This window comes from Panulirus ornatus, chromosome 51, assembly GCF_036320965.1.
Source record: "Panulirus ornatus isolate Po-2019 chromosome 51, ASM3632096v1, whole genome shotgun sequence".
Taxonomy (NCBI): Eukaryota; Metazoa; Arthropoda; class Malacostraca; order Decapoda; family Palinuridae; genus Panulirus; species Panulirus ornatus.
This window is the reverse complement of record NC_092274.1, coordinates 6,725,268-6,749,915: the sequence shown is the minus strand read 5'-3', so window position 1 is coordinate 6,749,915 and position 24,648 is coordinate 6,725,268. Positions and strand designations below refer to the sequence as shown.

Sequence of the window (24,648 nt, the reverse complement as noted above, 5' to 3'; positions counted from 1 at the left end):
GAGGTGGTGAGGGAGGGTGGTTTGGGGAGGAGGAGGAGGGGTGGTGGTGGGGAGGGTTGAGGTTTGGGGAGGAGGAGGAGGAGGTGGTGAGGGGGGGGAGGTGAGGAGGAGGAGGGTGAGGGAGGTGGTGAGGAGGAGGAGGAGGTGGTGGTAGAGGGAGGGGGGGGTGGTGAGGAGGAGGAGGGTGGTGAGGAGGAGGAGGAGGTGGTGAGGGAGGTGGTGAGGAGGAGGAGGAGGTGGTGGTGAGGGAGGGGGAGGTGGTGGTGAGGGAGGGGGGGGGGTGGGTTTGGGGGGAGGAGGAGGGGGTGGTGGTGAGGGAGGGGGAGGTGGTGAGGAGGAGGAGGAGGTGGCGAGGGGAGGTGGTGGTGAGGAGGAGGGGTGGCGAGGGAGGTGGTGGGGGAGGGGAGGAGGTGGTTGAGGGAGGTGGTGAGGAGGAGGAGTGGTGAGGGAGGAGGGGGTGGGGGGAGGTTGGTGAGGAGGAGGAGGAGGGGGTTTGAGGGAGGTGGTGAGGGGAAAGGGGGGGGAGGAGGTTTGGTGAGGGAGGGGGGGTGGTAGGAGGGGAGGTGTGAGGAGGGTGAGGTGGGGGGAGGAGGAGGAGGAGGTGGTGGGGGAGGGGAGGAGGAGGGGAGGTGGTGAGGGAGGTGGTGAGGAGGAGGAGAGGGGGGGTGAGGGGGGTGGTGAGGAGGGGAGGAGGTGGTGAGGGAAAGGGGGGGGAGGAGGAGGAGGGAAAGGTGGGAGGGAAAGGGGGGGAGGGGAAAAGGGGTGGGGAAATAATTTTTGGCGGTTCCATTCTCAGTTACCCAAATCGGTTCACATTAAAGGCCTAGCGCCCCCCCCCCCCCTCCCCCAAGTAGAGAAAGGGCCTGACCGTATTGGGGCTCATCCGGGGGGGATTGAACCCCGGCCTATGGCGTGGGACTCGGAACGCTACTGCTGGCTATCATTTGCCCCCGACAGGGAAATGCCACCCCAAAGGTCCGATTCGAATCCCTGGCTGCTGGAGGGTGTTATATATATTTTATATTATATATTTTATTATACATATATTATTATATATATATATATATATATTTATATATATTCCTATGAGTCCCACGGGGGAAAATGAAACACGATAAGGTTTCCCCAAATGTACTTTCGTGTTAAAAATCACATCATAAGGTATATATTTTATATATATATATATTTATTATATATATATATATATATATATATTTGTTTAATTTTCCGTACGCCTAAGGTCAAATACCTAAGCTACAGAAACCCAAACCCCAGGCTGAGGAATGAACAGCTGGGGTTTAGTGCGGGGGGGGGAAAAATGGGCCCGGGGGCCCGGGGTTCGAACCAACGCGGGCCCGGACCCGGGCGGCCCCTCAGAATGGACGGTTGGGACTGGCGGATGGGATCATAAAAGTAATTAAGGTAAGGTAATACACCTCATACAGGTAATTAAGGTAAGGTAATACACCTCATACAGGTAATTAAGGTAAGGTAATTCACCTCATGCAAGTAATTTGGGTAAGGTAATACAGCTCACACAAGTAATTAAGGTAAGGTAATACACCTCATACAAGTAATTAAGGTAATACACCTCATACAGGTAATTAAGGTAAGGTAATACACCTCATACAGGTAATTAAGGTAAGGTAATACACCTCATACAGGTAATTAATGTAAGGTAATTCACCTCATACAAGTAATTTGGGTAGGTAATTAACCCACGCAGTATTAGGGTAAGGTAATACACTATACAAAGGGAATTAAGGTAAGGTAATACACCTCACACAAGTAATTAAGGTAAGGTAATACACCTCATACAATTAAGGTAATACACCTCATACAGGTAATTAAAGTAACACACCTCATACAGGTAATTAAAGTAACACACCTCATACAGGTAATTAAGGTAAGGTAATACATCTCATACAAGTAATTTGGGTAAGGTAATACACCTCATACAAGCATTTAAGGTAAGGTAATACACCTCATACAGGCAATTAGGTAAGGTAATACACCTCATACAGGCAATTAAGGTAAGGCAATACACTTCATATAGGAAATTAAGGTAGGGTAATACACCTCATGCAGATAATTAAGGTAGGGTAATACACCTCTTAAAAGTAATTAAGGCAAGGTAATACACCTCATACAAGTAATTAAGGTAATACACCTCATCAGTTTAAATTTAAAGGGAGGGGAATAACCCCTTAAAAGGGAATTAGGCAAGGTAATACACCTCATACAAGTAATTAAGGTAATACACTCTTTAAATTAATTTAAAGTAAGGGAATAAACCTTTGTTTGGGGGCCCCCCCCCAATAAAAAGTTTAAATTTGGTTTTTAAGTTTAATACCCTACACAAGTAATTAGGTAAAGGTTTAAAAAACCCCTTAAGGTAATAAGGTAAAGGGTTTAAAACACCTCATTACAGGTATTTAAGGTTAAAGGTAATACACCTCACACAAGTAATTAAGGTAAGGTAATACACTCATACAGGAAATTAATGGTAAGGTTAATACATTCTATTTATGTATTAAAGGTAAGTAATACACCTCACACAAGTAATTAGGGTAAGGTAATATACCTCATACAGGTAATTAAGGTAAAGTAATACACCTCATACAGGTAATTAAGGTAAGGTAATACACCTCATACAGGTAATTAAGGTAAGGTAATACACCTCATATAGGTAATTAGGGTAAGGTAATACACTTCATACAAGTAATTAAGGTAAGGTAATACACCTCATACAGGAAATTAAGGTAAGGTAATACACCTCATACAGTTAATCAAGGTAAGGTAATACATCTCATAAAGGTAATCAAGGTAAGGTAATATACCTCATACAGGTAATGAAGGTAAGGTAATACGACCCATAAAAGTAATCAAGGTAAGGTAATACGACCCATTAATCAAGGTAAGGTAATACGACCCATTAAAGTAATCAAGGTAAGGTAATACGACCCATTAATCAAGGTAAGGTAATACGACCCATTAAAGTAATCAAGGCAAGGTAATACGACCCATTAATCAAGGTAAGGTAATACGACTCCTAAAAGTAACTGACGCAAAGAAACACGATTTATAACACTAAAGTAATTCCCGTAGGATCTTAAAATACCATATTTTTTAAATATAATTCAACATGATAAAAAATACAATCTTAACTTTTATATATATAATATTTATTATATATTTTTATATTTATATATATATATATATTATATATATATATAAAATACTTAAGTAATGATTGTTGTAATAGCCTATAGAAAAGGTAATTATCTATCTATAAAATCTATAGAATCCAGTCAGAAGGCAAGACAAGACTACAATCTCAAAGTAAAAATGGACTTACCTCACATACGACTCCTTCGTGTAAACATGATTTTGAACGTCTGTTTACTTGATCAACCTCCGTGTGGCGTCAACAAACCCACTGTTTACACTCTATACTTGTCTATACAGCGGATAGAGGCGATAATACCCAGGGTAAGTCATGGGATCAACGACTATATGTATATATATTCGGTCTTTGACTATCCATTTGTCCACGAGGTATGGATGGCCTTATGGCGTCCCCGAAAACAGAGAGTTTGTTTACATTTTCGTTCGCGTCTATACGCCATATATAGACGTTATCTATATCGTTATAGGCCACTGTCGATATAACCACTGGTATATACACAGTTCACACCACGCAACACTGTCGCAACACTGAGGAAAACCGGGATGAAATGCGATTTAAAAAAAAAGAGAGAGAGGCGGAGGCTCCTCCATCCACCCGTCAGAATCGACCAAGAGGAATGTAGTTAAGAGGAGTAACTTACCCGGGGGGGGAAATCAGGGTGTCTATAGAACGACCCAAAAACCGCTTTCTAACGCCACTCGCGGTAAGTCTTAAAATAAGAAAGGGGGAGTGGTTAAAAGCAAAATAATTTTTCATGGGTGATGCATTCAAATATATTATATATATATTATTATATTATATATATTATATATATATTATTATAATATTATAATTTATATATATATATATTATATATATTTAATATGCCCTCAGCCCTACTCACAGTAGGCCCCAAAACCCTCCCCTCACCAGTTTGGCCCTAAACCCTCAAATCACCAGCAGGCCCTCAGCCCTCACTACCCGTAGGCCCCCAGCCCTCCTCCCAGTAGGCTCAGCCTCACTCACCAGTAGGCCCTAAGCCCTCACTCACCAGTAGGCCCTCAGCCCTCACTCACCAGTAGGCCCTCAGCCCTCACTCACCAGCAGGCCCAGCTCCACTCACCAGTTGGCCCTTTACCCTCATCACCAGTAGGCCCTAAGCCACACTCCAGTGGCCCCAGCCCCCCACCACCGTAGGCCCTCAGCCCTCACTCACCAGCAGGCCCTCAGTCTCACTCACCAGTAGGCCCTCAGCCCTCATCCCCCGTTTGGCTAAGCCAAACACTCCCAGTTGGCCCTAAAAACCTCACTCACCAGTAGGCCCTCAGCCCTCACTCACCAACAGGACCTCAGCCCTCACTCACCAGCAGGCCCTAAGCCCTCACTCACCAGCAGGCCCTAAGCCTCACTCACCAGCAGGCCCTAAGCCATCACTCACCAACAGGACCTCAGCCCTCATTCACCAGTAGGCCCTCAGCCCTCACCCACCAGCAAGGCCCTAAAAAAATCCCCTGACCAGTAGGCCCAACCTCACTCCACATGACCTCAGCCCTCACTCACCAGTAGGCCCTAAGCCCTCACTCACCAACAGGACCTCAGCCCTCACTGACCAGCAGGCCCTCAGCCCTCACACACACACACACACAGAAGGCCCATGGAAAATTTTACCCCCGGCCCCGGGGTTTTCAAACCCTTTAGAAACAAAATAATTGTTTTTGTTCCTGTATTTTTTTCCGGTGTGTTTTTTTGACACCATCATTAGGCATCTCTGACTTCGCCATATTACCCAGTTATTCTCCTCTTCTGGTCATTAGTTTCGGGTTGTAAAGGAGCGGTAGTCACAACCCGGCACCCGGGTGAAGAGAAATGATGCTGCGGTTGTGAAGGAGTTGTAACGTGGTTGTTATTTTGTTTTCAAGAGGGGGTTTTGGGGTTTTATATAAGGGGTAGGGGGTTGTAATTTGGGGTTGATAAAGTGTTGGGAAAAAGAGCAACCCCCCAACTACTTTATTACAAAAAAAAATCACCACCTCTACACAACCCATACAACCCTTTCAACCCAATCACCCTCTAAAACCCTCACCCCTTTAAACCCCCCTTTAAACCCATTAAAAACCCCTATCCCCCCTTACTACAACCCAAAACAAACTTTTTACAACCCCATCCAACCTCTATACAACCACTATCAAACCTTATTAAAACCACTATCACAACTCTACTACACCCCTGTCACAACTCTATTACAACCACTATCACGACCTCTATTACAACCACTATCACAACCTCTATTACAACCACTACCACCACCTCTACCACAACCACCATCACAACCTCTATTACAACCACTATCACAACCTCTATTACAACCACCATCACAACCTCTATTACAACCACTATCACAACCTCTATTACAACCACTATCACAACCTCTACTACAACCACTGTCACAACCTCTATTACAACCACTATCACGACCTCTATTACAACCACTATCACAACCTCTATTACAACCACTATCACCACCTCTACCACAACCACCATCACAACCTCTATTACAACCACTATCACAACCTCTATTACAACCACTTCACAACCTCTACTACAACCACCATCACAACCTCTATTACAACCACTTCACAACCTCTATTACAACCACAATCACCACCTCTATTACAACCACTATCACAACCTCTATTACAACCACTATCACAACCTCTATTACAACCACTATCACAACCTCTACTACAACCACTATCACAACCTCTACTACAACCACTATCACAACCTCTATTACAACCACAATCACCACCTCTATTACAACCACTATCACAACCTCTATTACAACCACCATCACAACCTCTACCACAACCACTATCACCACCTCTATTACAACCACTATCACAACCTCTATTACAACCACTGTCACAACCTCTACTACAGCCACCATCAAAACCTCTATTACAACCACCATCACAACCTCTACTACAACCACCATCACAACCTCTATTACAACCACCATCACAACCTCTACAACAACCACTTCACAACCTCTACTACAACCACTATCACCACCTCTACCACAACCACACCCCAGTCTCAACCCGCCTCCTTCATCAACCACTCGTATCCACTTTAACGAGCATTTCGCACTAGGATAATGACCTGTCGTTAGGGGCCTTGACCTGACCTGCTGCGGGTCAGCCAGGCGCTGGTCAAAGCACATGACCTGTTGTAACCTCACTGGACAGGTCAACCCCATGACCTTGCTATAAAAACAGGAACTAAACTTGTTAATCAAACTTTATATATAAATTGGAGAAAATAATTATAATTTCGTGATATTTTTTTTAACTCTCACGAATTACGAAAAAGACACACGAACGTATACTTCTGAGTTCAGGTAAAACTAGACTACAGTTCCCATTTACGAAAACAGATATGCGTTCGACCCCCAATTAGAGAATAGAAAACGGCAAAAAAGATTATTATCGTCCCTTTAGAAAACGTGTTCCACGTCTAGTTTCCACGGTTAAAAACAACGTAACAAGCGCCATAAAGGACACTTTTCCATCTTTTTCAAGTCGGCGAAGCTTAGGGGATGGGAGGAGGTCGGAGCTAATCACTCGTTGGTCACTGGCAGACCACCCCCCCCCCCCCCCCTCGTTAACGAGAGTCATTAGACACTCAGAAATGTTCAAATTCTGTCCCCCAGACATGTACGTGTGACCCAGAATTATTTTTTTCCCCCCCTTCAAGGGGCAAACACGCCAAGCGGTGGGTTCGATCCGGTAGCACAGCTTCGCTCGAATCTCCTCTAAGCCCCGCCTCCTGACCTCAGCCTATGGACTAGCTTGACCCCTGACCTGTAGTTTGACCCAACTTGACCTCCTTCCTCCCTCCTCCTCATACCACTGCCTCTACCACTATGGGTCCGACGACCTCATTACGGACCATCTGGTCTTCCCATGTCTTCCGTGGCCACGGACCTGCTGGCCTTATGACCTCGACCCTGACCTCCTCTCCAATCTCTCCTTCACTGACCCAAGCTGACCCTACAGTGACCCGGTCGTAAGCAAGGGGTCCGGACTCTTTGGGAATAGGGAGACACTTGTGCACGAATCAAGCAATCATTCAGTTGTGTGGCTCCCAGTCAGGAAGGAATGGGACCCCAGAGAGAACGTCCCTCCCTTAGAAGTGACATGAGATCCACCGAGGTAATGTCTTCTCTCTCTCTCTCTCTCTCTCTCTCTCTCTCTCTCTCTCTCTCTCTCTCTCTCTCTCTCTCTCTCTGACCCCCCCCCCCACCTGACGAACCCTTCCCACCAGGACCCAATTTACCCTTACGCCCCGCCCCGTGACCTCGGTTATGAACTAGCCTGACCCCTCCCACTTTTGACCTCCAGTCTTGATTCATCTTCAAGCTCCTCCCCTCGCCCAGTTCTGCTTAACCTGACCTCCTGACGGCGTGACCTTAACCATGACCTAACTTTATATCTGTATAAGATATTATTACTATCCTCCAGCAGATAACCTGGTCATAGACCATCAGGTCTTGTGTTATCTGTCCTTCCCATGTACTGCCATGTCCTCCAGCAGATAACCTGGTCATAGACCATCAGGTCTTGTGTTATCTGTCCTTCCCATGTACTGCCATGTCCTCCAGCAGATAACCTGGTCATAGACCATCAGGTCTTGTGTTATCTGTCCTTCCCATGTACTGCCATGTCCTCCAGCAGATAACCTGGTCATAGACCATCAGGTCTTGTGTTATCTGTCCTTCCCATGTACTACCATGTCCTCCAGCAGATAACCTGGTCATAGACCATCAGGTCTTGTGTTATCTGTCCTTCCCATGTACTACCATGTCCTCCAGCAGATAACCTGGTCATAGACCATCAGGTCTTGTGTTATCTGTCCTTCCCATGTACTACCATGTCCTCCAGCAGATAACCTGGTCATAGACCATCAGGTCTTGTGTTATCTGTCCTTCCCATGTACTGCCATGTCCTCCAGTAGATAACCTGGTCATAGACCATCAGGTCTTGTGTTATCTGTCCTTCCCATGTACTGCCATGTCCTCCAGCAGATAACCTGGTCATAGACCATCAGGTCTTGTGTTATCTGCCCTTCCCATGTACAGCCATGTCCTCCAGCAGATAACCTGGTCATAGACCATCAGGTCTTGTGTTATCTGTCCTTCCCATGTCCTGCCATGTCCTCCAGCAGATAACCTGGTCATAGACCATCAGGTCTTGTGTTATCTGTCCTTCCCATGTACTGCCATGTCCTCCAGCAGATAACCTGGTCATAGACCACCAGGTCTTGTGTTATCTGTCCTTCCTACGTCCTCCCTTTCCACCTAGACACCACTACAGCTAGAACCTTAAAACAGTGCCACTGGGACATTTTCCTCAGTTCTATATATACGACCGTGTCCACTGCTAAAGAGCAACCTCGCTCAGGCGTCGCATACATAGTGTATGACGTAGCCTTTCGTTATCGGGAAAATCTGTCTCCTTCCTCACGGTCAACTCGTCCTTGCCCGGGTTCGATGCTTCATTTATTCAACGGGACCAGCTGACTCTGGGTTTCGAACCGCGATGGACGGGTGTGTGTTCGTCGGTGTGCCCAGCTTCGAAGCCCGGGGTCAAAGTGACCTTATCTTATCACCAGATGATAACAACAGCCAGTTCAAACACCATCTGGTCTCTATTGACACGTCTCAAATACCTACCTTGTGGGACCTCGAACAAAGGCCCCCCCACGTGAAATAACCCCCCCTCCCCCCTTTTCCCCCTCCAAACCTTAACACTCCCTTCCCCTCCCCATCTTCCCTCCTCCCTCGTACATCAAGAAACGGAAGCCTTTTAAACGCCCCAGCGGGCCATTTGTAGGTGTCGCGTTCGGACTTAATTACCTCAAGTCCCAAGGGCCATATGAACTGCCCAATCTAATCGTCCCAGATGGTCGCCAGGGTTGGGAAAGGGGGGAGGGGGGGGACCATACCCATATGTCCATCATCTGGATCCTTGTCTCTCTCTCTCTCTCTCTCTCTCTCTCTCTCTCTCTCTCTCTGTATCTATCTATCTGTCTATCTATCTACCTATCTATCTATCTATCTATCTATCTATATATATATATATATATATATATATATATATAGAGAGAGAGAGAGAGAGAGAGAGAGAGAGAGAGAGAGAGAGAGAGAGAGAGAGAGAGAGAGAGAGAGATAATGACCAGGAGAGGTTTATGTCTTGGGGGGGGGGGGAGAGACACTGGTTTGGAGGGACTATTGTAACGAGAGACAGATCTCTGCGTGTGTGTGCGTGTGTGTGTGTGTGTGTGTGTGTGTGTGTGTGTGTGTCAGATAAACGTCAGATAACCATTAATGAAACATCCCAAACCCCCCTCCAACCCCCCCCCCTCCAAAGCTTTGGAGAGGAAAACAAAAAAAAGAAGAAAAAGTCGGGTCTATTGGCTGGTCTGATGTCGAACCCAGGGGACGGGCGGCCGACGCTCTCCCCCCCCACCAATTGTCGGGAGGCGCGAACCCAGGCCCCGCAAGACTGGCGGGTCGCAGAGGTTAACCACTGCGCCACGGAGGGCTCTTGGTTCTGGGTGCGTGCGTGCGCGCGTGCGTCTCTGTTGGCCTTTGATATCCAGGTAATAACAGAGGCTTTGAGGACGTTTAAATGGCTTGATACAAAGGGGGAGGGAGGCCATTATACACCATGAGAAAACCACCATCTATAACGAGCCAACCACGTCATTGCCGTGAATCTTCCATCCCTTTCATGCTTCCTGAAAGAAGTAAAGAAAACGGGACGAGGGGTGACGCCACGCTTCTCAGAAAACGCTCCGTGGGAGGAAATACACGAAAGCTCTCTTTCTTCCTTAGGGTAATACCTGAGACGAGGGGGGGAAAATAGTGCTAACACATCTCCCCCCCCCTCCTAAGGCTGAAAATCTGTACACTACAGCATGGGAACCTGGTCTCAAGGTCGGCTCCACAGAAAATGTGGGTCGGGTGCGTTCGAGCCAGCCCTGGGAACTAGCGTATCATATTTGGACAAGACTCTCGAACGCACCCGACTTACTCCCCCCCCCTAAACGTGAATGCGTCACGGGCAAGAACGCTAACGGATACGCCACGTTGCGTAACCCCGAATAACGCATTCGTTTCTCCAAGTTCATAATTTACGAACCACAATTGAACTACACGTTCTCAGTCGTAATTGATATGCCCGAGGTCGTAAGACTCATCCCCCCCCCTCCTCTAACGCGCGCCTACGCACGCACTCGTCCATCATTCCCTTCACAACACGACCCCCCCCCCAACCACGACCACAACCATTACTGTCTTCACAACACGACGACCCCCCAACCACGACCACAACCATTACTGTCTTCACAACACGACGACCCCAACCATTACTGTCTTCACAACACGACGACCCCCCAACCACGACCACAACCATTACCTCCCCTCACAACACGACCCCCCAACCACGACCACAACCATTACTGTCTTCACAACACGACGACCCCCCAACCACAACCACAACCATTACTGTCTTCACAACACGACGACCCCAACCATTACTGTCTTCACAACACGACGACCCCCCAACCACGACCACAACCATTACTGTCTTCACAACACGACGACCCCCCAACCACAACCACAACCATTACCTCCCCTCACAACACGACCCCCCAACCACGACCCCAACCATTACTGTCTTCACAACACGACGACCCCCCAACCACGACCACAACCATTGCTGTCTTCACAACACGACGACCCCCCAACCACAACCACAACCATTACTGTCTTCACAACACGACGACCCCAACCATTACTGTCTTCACAACACGACGACCCCCCAACCACGACCACAACCATTACCTCCCCTCACAACACGACCCCCCAACCACGACCACAACCATTACTGGCTTCACAACACGACGACCCCCCAACCACGACCACGACTGTTACTCCCCTCACAACACGACCCCCCAACCACGACCACAACCATTACTGTCTTCACAACACGACGACCCCAACCACGACCACAACCATTACTGTCTTCACAACACGACCCCCCAACCACGACCACAACCATTACTGTCTTCACAACACGACGACCCCAACCACGACCACAACCATTACTGTCTTCACAACACGACGACCCCAACCACGACCACAACCATTACTGTCTTCACAACACGACCCCAACCACGACCACAACCATTACTGTCTTCACAACACGACCCCCCAACCACGACCACAACCATTACTGTCTTCACAACACGACGACCCCCCAACCACGACCACAACCATTACTGTCTTCACAACAACACGACGACCCCAACCACGACCACAACCATTACTGTCTTCACAACACGACCCCCCAACCACATCCACAACCATTACTGTCTTCACAACACGACGACCCCAACCACGACCACAACCATTACTGTCTTCACAACACGACGACCCCAACCACGACCACAACCATTACTGTCTTCACAACACGACCCCCCAACCACGACCACAACCATTACTCCCCCTCACAACACGACCCCCCAACCACGACCACAACCATTATTCCCCCTCACAACACGACCCACGACCACAACCATTACTCCCCCTCACAACACGACCCCCAACCACGACCACAACCATTACTGTCTTCACAACACGACCCCCCAACCACGACCACAACCATTACTCCCCCTCACAACACGACCCACGACCACAACCATTACTCCCCCTCACAACACGACCCCCAACCACGATCACGACCATTACTCCCCCTCACAACACGACCCCCCAACCACGACCACAACAATTACTCCCCCTCACAACACGACCCCCCAACCACGACCACAACAATTACTCCCCCTCACAACACGACCCCCCAACCACGACCACAACCATTACTGTCTTCACAACACGACCCCCCAACCACGACCACAACCATTACTCCCCTCACAACACGACCCCCAAACCACGACCACAACCATTATTCCCCCTCACAACACGACCCACGACCACAACCATTACTCCCCCTCACAACACGACCCCCCAACCACGACCACAACCATTATTCCCCCTCACAACACGACCCCCCAACCACGACCACAACCATTACTGTCTTCACAACACGATCCCCCAACCACAACCACAACCATTATTCCCCCTCACAACACGACCCCCCAAACCACAACCATTACTCCCCCTCACAACACGACCCCCCAACCACGACCACAACCATTATTCCCCCTCACAACACGACCCCCAAACCACAACCATTACTCCCCCTCACAACACGACCCCCCAACCACGACCACAACCATTATTCCCCCTCACAACACGACCCCCAAACCACGACCACAACCATTATTCCCCCTCACAACACGACCCCCAAACCACGACCACAACCATTATTCCCCCTCACAACACGACCCCCCAACCACGACCACAACCATTACTGTCTTCACAACACGACCCCCAAACCACGACCACAACCATTATTCCCCCTCACAACACGACCCCCCAACCACGACCACAACCATTACTCCCCCTCACAACACGACCCCCCAACCACAACCACAACCATTATTCCCCCTCACAACACGACCCCCCCAACCACATCCATTACTCCCCCTCACAACACGACCCCCCAACCACAATCACAACCATTACTTCCCCTCACAACACGACCCCCCAAACCACGACCACAACCATTACTTCCCTTCACAACACGACCCCCCAACCACAATCACAACCATTACTTCCCCTCACAACACGACCCCCCAACCACGATCACAACCATTACTTCCCCTCACAACACGACCCCCCAACCACAATCACAACCATTACTTCCCCTCACAACACGACCCCCCAACCACGACCACAACCATTACTTCCCCTCACAACACGACCCCCCAACCACAATCACAACCATTACTTCCCCTCACAACACGACTCCCCCAACCACAATCACAACCATTACTTCCCCTCACAACACGACCCCCCAACCACAATCACAACCATTACTTCCCCTCACAACACGACCCCCCAACCACAACCACAACCATTATTCCCCCTCACAACACGACCCCCCAACCACAACCATTACTCCCCCTCACAACACGACCCCCCAACCACAATCACAACCATTACTCCCCCTCACAACACGACCCCCCAACCACGATCACAACCATTACTTCTCCTCACAACACGACCCCCCAACCACAACCATTACTCCCCCATCACCAACCATGACCAATCCATCTATCACAACCACAACAACCAATGCTCTAACAACCACAATCATTACCACCACGATCGCTACAACCCCCTACCCCCTACTACCCCCCCCCTTCCCTTCCCTCCCAATCACAACCTTTGCGTATGGGATTACAACCTTACGTAAGGGGGGGGGGAGATGTCCCAAGCGTGGAATTACACAGACACAGACATACACACACACAGACACACACACACACACACACACACACAGACAGACAGACAGACACACACACAGACACACACACACACAGACGCACAGACACAGACACACACACACAGACGCACAGACACACACACACACACACACACACACACACACAGACGCACAGACACACACACACACACACACACACAGACGCACAGACACACACACACCAATTGTCTTAATACTCTGTGGCCCTCCCCTTCCACCCCCCCCCCCCCCTTCCCAATCATCCTACCCTTTTTCAGTAACTATCAAACTACCCCTCTCTCTCTCTCTCTCTCTCTCTCTCTCTCTCTCTCTCTCTCTCTCTCTCTCTCTCTCTCTCTCTCGACTCCTTAATGGTCGCCCACAACCACAACCCGCCTCGTGTTCCAATCGTCCACTACCTTACAAATACTCCTCAATATCTTCTCTTAAAAAGAAAAAAAGGAAAAGAAGATTCTCTCCCACGTGACCTTTCGTAGAAGTATTCGGATCTTCAATATTTGATCCAGTCGGTGAGCATGGAAGACGTCGCGTCGACTGAGAGAGAGAGAGAGAGAGAGAGAGAGAGAGAGAGAGAGAGAGAGAGAGAGAGAGAGAGAGAGAGAGAGAGAGAGAGGGGGGAGGGGGGGGAGAGAGGGGGGTGGGAGGGAGGGAGGGAGAGAGGGAGGGAAGAGAAAGAGAGAGAGAGAGAGAGAGAGAGAGAGAGGGGGGGGGTGGGGTTGGGAGGGAGGGAGAGAGAGGGGGTGGGAGAGAGAGAGAGAGAGAGAGAGAGAGAGAGAGAGAGAGAGAGAGAGAGAGAGAGAGAGAGAGAGAGAGAGAGAGAGAGAGACCTTGAGAGCTGGAATGCTGACTTTTCTCTCTTCCAACACGGCCCCGCTCCCCCCCGAAGTTCATGATGGTCGTCTGTACAATCCTATATATTACGTATTTGCCCTTCTTTCAGACCCACAGCTTTAGCTGCTTGGAAAAGCTAAAAAAAAAAAGCTTTCGTAAAGGGGTGTGTCTCTCGGCCCTCATATTCGAACCTGGGTATACCACAAGCAGGACCTGTATATACTGTGTATATCTCCTTCTTTCACTGGCTTGAACAGAGAGAGAAAGAAAGAAGTGTTCAGAGTGAACGCAGGCGATTTCAGCTAAAGAACTGCCTTTGCTTTTGAACACCGACGTGAAGGAAGCGATCTCCTGCTTGTGACTGAAGGCAGACGTGAAGGAAGAGACGACTTGCTTGCGTATGAAGGCAGACGTGAAGGAAGAGACGACTTGCTTGCGTATGAAGGCAGACGTGAAGGAAGAGACGACTTGCTTGCGTATGAAGGCAGACGTGAAGGAAGAGACGACTTGCTTGCGTATGAAGGCAGACGTAAAGGAAGAGACGACTTGCTTGCGTATGAAGGCAGACGTGAAGGAAGAGACGACTTGCTTGCGTATGAAGGCAGCCCGCGAAGGCAGCGACTTCCTGCTTGCGTGACTGAAGGCAGCGACATCCTGCTTCTATGTGAAGGCAGTACGTGAAGGAAGCGACCTCCTGCTTGCGTCTGAAGGCAGCGACCTCCTGCTTCTATGTGAAGGCAGTCGTGAAGGAAGCGACCTCCTGCTTGCGTCTGAAGGCAGTCGTGAAGGCAGCGACCTCCTGCTTCTATGTGAAGGCAGTCGTGAAGGCAGCGACCTCCTGCTTCTATCTGAAGGCAGGCCGTGAAGGAAGCGACCTCCTGCTTGCGTCTGAAGGCAGTACGTGAAGGCAGCGACCTCCTGCTTCTATCTGAAGGCAGGCCGTGAAGGCAGAGGAGAGGTTGGTCTGAGATAAGACATCCACTCCTTTTCTCATCTTCCTCAAGATGTGTGAAGGGTCGAGACACGGGCCAAGCCCACCCAGGCCTCTGTGTGTGTGTGTGTGTGTGTGTGTGTGTGTGTGTGTCTGTGTGTGTGTGTGTGTGTGTGTGTGTGTGTGTGTGTGTGTGTGTGTGTGTGTGTGTGTGTGTGGGGCTGGAACCAGCTATTGTGATATATGACCATCAAACCCACCTATATGACCACCAAACCCACCTATATGACCACCAATATATATATATATATATATATATATATATATATATATATATATATATATATATATATATATATATATATATATATATACACACACACACCCCCTTCCTTCCCCCTTCCTCCTTTCCCCCCCCCCCCCAGCAACGCATCTGTCCTACGCATTAGCTGACCTGAGAAAAAGAGAGAGAGAGAGCCATGCGTTCGAGCCATGCGCGGGAGGAGGGGGGGGAAGATGTCCATAGGATCCTGAATTGGGTTGGCCCCAAAAGGGGGGGGAGGAGGGGACGCCAATGCACTGTGGATGCAGGAGGGGACGGGAGGAGGGGACTTGGAGGAGCGACTATGTCCCCCTCCAGCTATGTCCCCCCATCTATGTCCCCTCAAGCTATGTCCCCCCCATCTATGTCCCCTCTAGCTATGTCCCCCCATCTATGTCCCTTCCAGCTATGTCCCCCCCCTCTATGCCCCCTCCAGCTATGTCCCCCCCATCTATGTCCCCTCCAGCTATGTCCCCCCATCTATGTCCCCTCCAGCTATGTCCCCCATCTATGTCCCCTCCAGCTATGTCCCCCCATCTATGTCCCCTCCAGCTATGTCCCCTCCATCTATGCCCCCTCCAGCTATGTCCCCCCATCTATGTCCCCTCCAGCTATGTCCCCCCCTCTATGCCCCCTCCAGCTATGTCCCCCCCATCTATGTCCCCTCCAGCTATGTCCCCCCCTCTATGCCCCCTCCAGCTATGTTCCCCCCCTCTATGCCCCCTCCAGCTATGTCCCCCCCTCTATACCCCCTCCAGCTATGTCCCCCCATCTATGTCCCCTCCAGCTATGTCCCCCCCTCTATGTCCTCTCCAGCTATGCAACCTGGGCACTGTGCCCAACCAAGTCACCAGGGACATGGAACACACGACGACCCTCTCTCTCTCTCCCTCTCTCTCCCAGGGACATGGGACACACGACGACCCCCAACTCTCTCTCTCTCTCTCTCTCTCTCTCTCTCTCTCTCTCTCTCTCTCTCTCTCTCTCTCTCTCTCTCTCTCCTTCCTAACAACCCTTCCCTGTAATTGGGCCACCTTTCCTGTGAATCACCCAACTCTCCCACTCGTTCAAAACTCATTTGCAGCCAGGTCCAGTAGCCAACACACCCCCACACACCCACACTGTCTGTCTCTCTTCCTCTTGCATCAAAATAGAAAAAAAAAAGAAAGTGATTTACGTGAAGAAATGAATGTTTATGAATTATACATTTTCCCCCCTTTTTTTCTCTCTCTGTGAGCCACGGCAGCGCTCGCCATATCCAGGTCTTCGCCAGTGGCGGCCCAGGGGCGTTAATTCCAGTGGGATCACGCCACGCCACAGTACAGAATGGGCCCCCCTTCTTCCCCCCCGTTAGCTGACGAGTGGCAGGCCCATTTGAGGAGGAGGGGTGGACCGTGTTGTTGTCCCCCCTGGCGTACATGAATGCTGGCGCTGGTAAGAGTGTTCGCTGGGAATATATGATGTGGTACATTGTCCTCCTCCTCCAGGCGACCAGGTCTGCTGGCGCCCGCCCTCGTCCGCCAAGCCAACGTTCTTCCTCCTTCCATTTCGCTGTCACTGAGGCACCAGCCAGCGCCGGGGCTGAATGTATGGTTGGTGGGGGCGCACACACACTGTCGCCATTCACCGTGACCGTGGGGTCGTGTGTGGACGAAGGAGGGTCGTAGTGGTCGTGTGTGGACGAAGGAGGGTCGTGGTGGTCGTGTGTGGAGGGAGGAGGGTCGTGGTGGTCGTGTGTGGAGGGAGGAGGGTCGTGGTGGTCGTGTGTGGACGAAGGAGGGTCGTAGTGGTCGTGTGTGGACGAAGGAGGGTCGTGGTGGTCGTGTGTGGAGGGAGGAGGGTCGTGGTGGTCGTGTGTGGAGGGAGGAGGGTCGTGGTGGTCGTGTGTGGACGAAGGAGGGTCGTGGTGGTCGTGTGTGGACGAAGGAGGGTCGTGGTGGTCGTGTGTGGACGAAGGAGGGTCGTGGTGGTCGTGTGTGGAGGGAGGAGGGTCGTGGTGGTCGTGTGTGGAGGGAGGAGGGTCGTGGTGGTCGTGTGTGTGGACGAAGGAGGGTCGTGGTGGTCGTGTGTGGACGAAGGAGGGTCGTGGTGGTCGTGTGTGGACGAAGGAGGGTCGTGGTGGTCGTGTGTGGAGGGAGGAGGGTCGTGGTGGTCGTGTGTGTGGACGAAGGAGGGTCGTGGTGGTCGTGTGTGGAGGGAGGAGGGTCGTGGTGGTCGTGTGTGTGGACGAAGGAGGGTCGTGGTGGTCGTGTGTGTGGACGAAGGAGGGTCGTGGTGGTCGTGTGTGGAGGGAGGAGGGTCGTGGTGGTCGTGTGTGTGGACGAAGGAGGGTCGTGGTGGTCGTGTGTGGACGAAGGAGGGTCGTGGTGGTCGTGTGTGGGGACGAAGGAGGGTCGTGGTGGTCCACTCTGTCGTGGGGGCTTGTTGTGGTCGTGGTCGTCACCCACCTATACCCATGTACTGTACCATGTACTGGCCCCCACCTCCCACCTATTACCCATGTACTGTACCATGTACTGGCCCCCACCTCCCACCTATTACCCATGTACTGTACCATGTACTGGCCCCCACCTCCCACCTATTACCCATGTACTGTACCATGTACTGGCCCCCACCTCCCACCTATTACCCATCTACTGTACCATGTACTGGCCCCCACCTCCCACCTATTACCCATGTACTGTACCATGTACTGGCCCCCACCTCCCACCTATACCCATGTACTGTACCATGTACTGGCCCCCATCTCCCACCTATTACCCATGTACTGTACCCACTGTGCTCTCTCTACACTGGCGCCCCCACCTCCGCCACTGCCTATGTGCCCCTCACCCACACTACCACAGGTCCACACGCCACCCACCTATACCCATGTACTGTACCCACTGTGCTCTCTACACTGGCGCCCCCACCTCCGCCACTGCTTATGTGCCCCTCACCCACACTACCACAGGTCCACCCGACACCCACCTATACCCATGTATTGTACCCACTGTATACGCTCTACACTGGCCCCCACCTAACCCACTGCCTATGTGCCCCTTCACCCACTATATCACTGCAATGTTTCGTCAGTGTGTATATAAAGAAAATAAAGATTGTAAAACTATCTTTTTGATCTCTTTAGATAAACCAGTTCTACATCTTTGTATACATAACACGAAGCGTTCTCACCACCTGGTCTCTGTCTGTCTGTCTGTCTGTCTGTCTGTCTGTCTGCGACGTCGCTACGTTATCCCACTTTGTCTACGACGTCGCTACGTCACCTTACCTTGTCTACGACGTCGCTACGTCATCCTACCTTGTCTGCGACGTCGCTACGTCACCCTACCTTGTCTGCGACGTCGCTACGTTATCCTACCTTGTCTACGACGTCGCTACGTTATCCTACCTTGTCTGCGACGTCGCTACGTTACCCTACCTTGTCTGCGACGTCGCTACGTCATCCTACCTTGTCTACGACGTCGCTACGTCATCCTACCTTGTCTGCGACGTCGCTACGTTACCCTACCTTGTCTGCGACGTCGCTACGTCATCCTACCTTGTCTGCAACGTCGCTTCGTCATCCTACCTTGTCTGCAACGTCGCTACGTCATCCTACCTTGTCTGCAACGTCGCTACGTCACCCTACCTTGTCTGCAACGTCGCTACGTCATCCTACCTTGTCTGCAACGTCGCTACGTCATCCTACCTTGTCTGCAACGTCGCTACGTCATCCTACCTTGTCTACGACGTCGCTACATTACTCTACCTTGTCTACGACGCCTCTATACGTTATCCTACTTTGTCTGCGACGCCTCTACGTCACCCTACCTCCTCATACGACACGTCCCCTCTTTCTCTCTCTCTTCTCCTGCCTACTGAACCTCCACCTGACGCGCCACTGAGGAGAAAAAAAAAAAGAGAGAGAAAAAAATGGGGTCTCTGTACGTCTCTTCAGAGAGAGACACATCCATTTTCTCCATCTAATGGTTAATAATTGGCTTGACAGGTGGTAGAAAACTCCATTTACAGGACATCCCCCCCCCCCCCACCAGCAGACCCAGACCTCACCTTTCCCATCCCCTCCTACCCTGCCCTCTGCCACCTTGTCATAGGGGAGAGAGAGAGAGAGAGAGAGAGAGAGAGAGAGAGAGAGAGAGAGAGAGAGAGAGAGAGAGAGAGAGAGAGAGAGTGTGTGTGGTAGGACACGGACGAGGTTTAAGCAGGTCTGGAGAGACCTCGGTTTCACTGTAACCTGGGTGATACCTGGGGGGTTAATGGGTGGTAGAGTGTGTAATGGGTGGTGTAGGGTGGAATGGGTGGTGGAGTATGTAATGGGTAATACTATGTAATGGGTGATACCTGGAGTAATGGGTGATATCTAGGGTAATGGGTGGTGTTTTGGTGGAATGGTCCCCCCTCTTCATCAAGGGCATCTCTGGTCACACCCCCTTCATCAAGGGTATCTCTGGTCACCCCCCCTCATCAAGGGCATCTCTGGTCACACCCCCTTCATCAAGGGCATCTCTGGTCACCCCCTTCATCAAGGGCATCTCTGGTCACCCCCCTCATCAAGGGCATCTCTGGTCACACCCCCTCATCAAGGGCATCTCTGGTCACCCCCCTCATCAAGGGCATCTCTGGTCACCCCCCTCATCAAGGGCATCTCTGGTCACCCCCCTCATCAAGGGCATCTCTGGTCACCCCCCTCATCAAGGGCATCTCTGGTCAACCCCCCTCATCAAGGGCATCTCTGCTCACACCCCCCTTCATCAAGGGCATCTCTGGTCACCCCCCCTCATCAAGGGCATCTCTGGTCACCCCCTCATCAAGGGCATCTCTGGTCACCCCCCTCATCAAGGGCATCTCTGGTCACCCCCCTTCATCAAGGGCATCTCTGGTCACCCCCTTCATCAAGGGCATCTCTGGTCACCCCCTCATCAAGGGCATCTCTGGTCACCCCCCTTCATCAAGGGCATCTCTGGTCACCCCCCTCATCAAGGGCATCTCTGGTCACACCCCCTCCTCAAGGGCATCTCTGGTCACACCCCCTCCTCAAGGGCATCTCTGGTCACATCCCCCTCATCAAAGGGCATCTCTGGTCCCCCCCTCATCAAGGGCATCTCTGGTCACACACCCCTCATGTAGGGCATCTCTGGTCACACCCCCCTCATCAAGGGCATCTCTGGTCCCCCCCTCCTCAAGGGCATCTCTGGTCACACCCCCCTCATCAAAGGCATCTCTGGTCCCCCCCTCATGTAGGGCATCTCTGGTCACCCCCTCATCAAGGGCATCTCTGGTCACACCCCCCTCATCAAGGGCATCTCTGGTCACACCCCCCTCATCAAGGGCATCTCTGGTCCCCCCCCTCATCAAGGGCATCTCTGGTCACACCCCCCTCATCAAGGGCATCTCTGGTCACGCCCCCTCATCAAGGGCATCTCTGGTCACGCCCCCCTCATCAAGGGCATCTCTGGTCACCCCCCCCTCATCAAGGGCATCTCTGGTCACCTTAAATAATTCAACCTTTGATCTTGCCTTCTGTCCACATGGTCCTCCACCCAAGACCGTGTGTTCTCCTGCGAAGATGGGGGAGGGAGGGGAGAGAGAGGGGGGGGGTAGGCAAAGGCCTCCTCTTCACCCACACCTTCCTCCCCTCCCCCAAGGCCTCCTCTTCACCCCCACCTTCCCCTCCTCCCCTCCCCCAAGGCCTCCTCTTCACCCCCACCTTCCTCCCCTCCCCCCCAAATTAGAGGCCTCCTCTTCACCCCTCCTTCCTCCCCTCCCCCAAGGGAGAGGCCTCCTCTTCACCCCCACCTTCCTTCTCCCCTCCCCCCCCAAATTAGAGGCCTCCTCTTCACCCCTCCTTCCTCCCCTCCCCCAAGGTAGAGGCCTTCTCTTCACCCCCACCTTTTTCCTCCCCTCTCCCCCAAGGTAGAGGCCTCCTCTTCACCCCCTCCTTCCTCCCCTCCCCCAAGGTAGAGGCCTTCTCTTCACCCCCACCTTCCTCCTCCCCTCCCCCAAATCAGAGGCCTCCTCTTCACCCCCACCTTCCTCCTCCCCTCCCCCCAAATTAGAGGCCTCCTCTTCACCCCCACCTTCCTCCCCTCTCCCCAAGGCCTCCTCTTCACCCCCACCTTCCCCTCCTCCCCCTCCCCCAAATTAGAGGCCTCCTCTTCACCCCCTCCTTCCTCCCCTCCCCCAAGGGAGAGGCCTCCTCTTCACCCCCACCTTCCTCCCCTCCCCCAAGGTTAAGGCCTCCTCTTCACCCCCACCTTCCTCCCCTTCCCCCAAGGCAAAGGCCTCCTCTTCACCCCCACCTTCCTCCCCTTCCCCCAAGGCAAAGGCCTCCTCTTCACCCCCACCTTCCTCCCCTCTCCCCAAGGCAAAGGCCTCCTCTTCACCCCACCTTCCTCCCCTCTCCCCGAGGGAGAGTCCTCCTCTTCACCCCACCCACCTTCCTCCCCTCTCCCCCAAGGGAGAGTCCTCCTCTTCACCCCCACCTTCCTCCCCTCTCCCCAAGGGCGAGTCCTCCTCTTCACCCCACCTTCCTCCCCTCTCCCCCAAGGGCGAGGCCTCCTCTTCACCCCACCTTCCTCCCCTCTCCCCAAATTAGAGTCCTCCTCTTCACCCCACCTTCCTCCCCTCTCCCCCAAGGGAGAGTCCTCCTCTTCACCCCCACCTTCTTCCTCCCCTCCCCCAAACTAGAGGCCTCCTCTTCACCCCACCTTCCTCCCCTCCCCCTAAGGCAAAGGCCTCCTCTTCACCCCCACCTTCCTCCTCCCCTCCCCCCAAATTAGAGGCCTCCTCTTCACCCCCACCTTCCTCCCCTCTCCCCCAAGGGCGAGGCCTCCTCTTCACCCCCACCCACCTTCCTCCCCTCCCTCAAGGTCGAGTCCTCCTCTTCACCCCCACCTTCATCCCCTCTCCCCAAGGTCGAGTCCTCCTCTTCATCCCACCTTCCTCCCCTCTCCCCCAAGGTCGAGGCCTCCTCTTCACCCCCACCTTCCTCCCCTTCCCCCAAGGCAAAGGCCTCCTCTTCACCCCCACCTTCCTCCCCTCCCCCCAAATTAGAGGCCTCCTCTTCACCCCCACCTTCATCCCCTCTCCCCCAAGGGAGAGTCCTCCTCTTCACCCCACCCACCTTCCTCCCCTCCCTCAAGGGAGAGTCCTCCTCTTCACCCCCACCTTCCTCCCCTCCCTCAAGGGAGAGTCCTCCTCTTCACCCCATCCACCTTCCTCCCCTCCCTCAAGGCAGAGGTATCAACCCGGGTCGACAAGATAATATCATATTAGACCTCCAATGTGGATCTTTACACGACACCATAACTTCCTCCCCAAGCTGCTCCCCTCCGCTTATATACACACTTCTCTCCCCACTCCCCTCATCATCACCCCCCACTCTCTCTCTCCCCCTCCCAACGCCCCCCCCCCTCAAACCTTTTTCTTTATTTATTTTTGTAATCAAATGAAATTGTGTGTGTGTGTGTGTGTGTGTGTGTGTGTGTGTGTATGTGTGTGTGTGTGTGTGTGTGTGTGTGTGTATGTGTGTGTGTATGTATGTGTGTGTGTGTGTGTGTGTGTGTGTGTGTGTGTGTGTGTGTGTGTGTGCGTGTCTGTATGTGTGTGCGTGTGTGCGTGTCTGTGTGTGTGTGTGTCTGTGTGACGTGCTGGAGGTGACCTATCCAGTGACCTGTGTTGGTCAGGTCACGAGCCCATCCCCGGGTCTTGACGGGCCAGCTGACGTCACAAACCGGGTATCTAATGGCATCATTAACTCCTATAATCACCTCTTAATAACCCTCATTAAGAAACCCTGACATCCACATTTTATCCCAGCCCACGGTGAACACGCTAATCATCGTGGTTGGCGGACGCAGCAGTAGCAACCGCGGCGGCGGCGTCGGCACAGACAGACAGACAGACAGACACAGACACGCCAAACCCCTCCTTCCCCTACACAGCAGAGCGAGTGGCTTCGCACTGTCATACACCGACGCCAGGCTGAAGAAGACCCACCCCCCTTCCCCTCCCCCCTCTCCCCCCTCCCCCAATTCTGGGTCTGGTCGACCAGTTTGGTGGTTCGCGTCGGCTCAAGAGGAGGAGGAGGGGGAGATGGGGAGGGAGGGGGGGCAGAAATGGAGGGGTGAGGGGGGGTTGAGGGGGAGGGAGGGAGGGGGGAGATGGGGAGGGAGGGGGGGCAGACATGGAGGGGTGAGGGGGAGGGTGAGGGGGTGAAGGGAGGGGGGGAGATGGGGAGGGAGGGGGCAGAAATGGAGGGGTAAGGAGGGTGAGGGGGAGGAGGGAGGGAGGGGGGAGATGGGGAGGGAGGGGGGGCAGAAATGGAGGGGTAAAGGGGGTGAGGGGGAGGGAGGGAGGGGGGAGATGGGGAGGGGGGGGAGATGGGGAGGGAGGGGGGGCAGAAATGGAGGGGTAAGGGGGGGAGGGAGGGAGGGGGGGCAGAAATGGAGGGGTAAGGGGGGTGAGAGGGGAGAGAGGGGGGGAGAAATGGAGGGGTAAGGGGGTGAGGGGGAGGGGGGGTGAAGGGAGGGGGGAGAATGTCGGCAAGCTACCACACAGAAGGCGGGCTTGAACCCACCCCCCCACTACCCCCCCATACCTGACCCCCCCCACCAACCAACCCTCCCCCCTTAACCTGTTTCTTATTGGCCAGTTGGGAATTTATAGCCCGGCGTTCTGATTGGCGTGTCGGGTGCTGAGTCTCCTTCCCCCCCCCTCCTCCCCTCCCCCTCTGGAGTACCACGCCCCCTCCCCCTCTCTCTCCCCCACGCCTTCCCCTCCCCCTCTCTCTCCCCCACGCCTCCCCCTTCCCCCTCTTCAAGCGTCATGATTCTCCAAATGCAACCGCTGCTCTCCCACATCATAAATGGCGTCTTGA

General features: G+C 52.4%; 1 long non-coding RNA gene across 1 annotated transcript in view; it reads right to left on the bottom strand.

Annotated features, from left to right (window-relative positions):
- Positions 1–3,780, bottom strand: part of LOC139764757 (uncharacterized) — a 360,623-nt gene extending 356,843 nt beyond the window's left edge. Inside the window, exon 1 of the long non-coding RNA XR_011716451.1 lies at positions 3,359–3,780. This is a non-coding gene — a long non-coding RNA (uncharacterized lncRNA). The remainder of the gene's footprint in view (positions 1–3,358) is intronic.
- Positions 3,781–24,648: the final 20,868 nt, after the last annotated feature.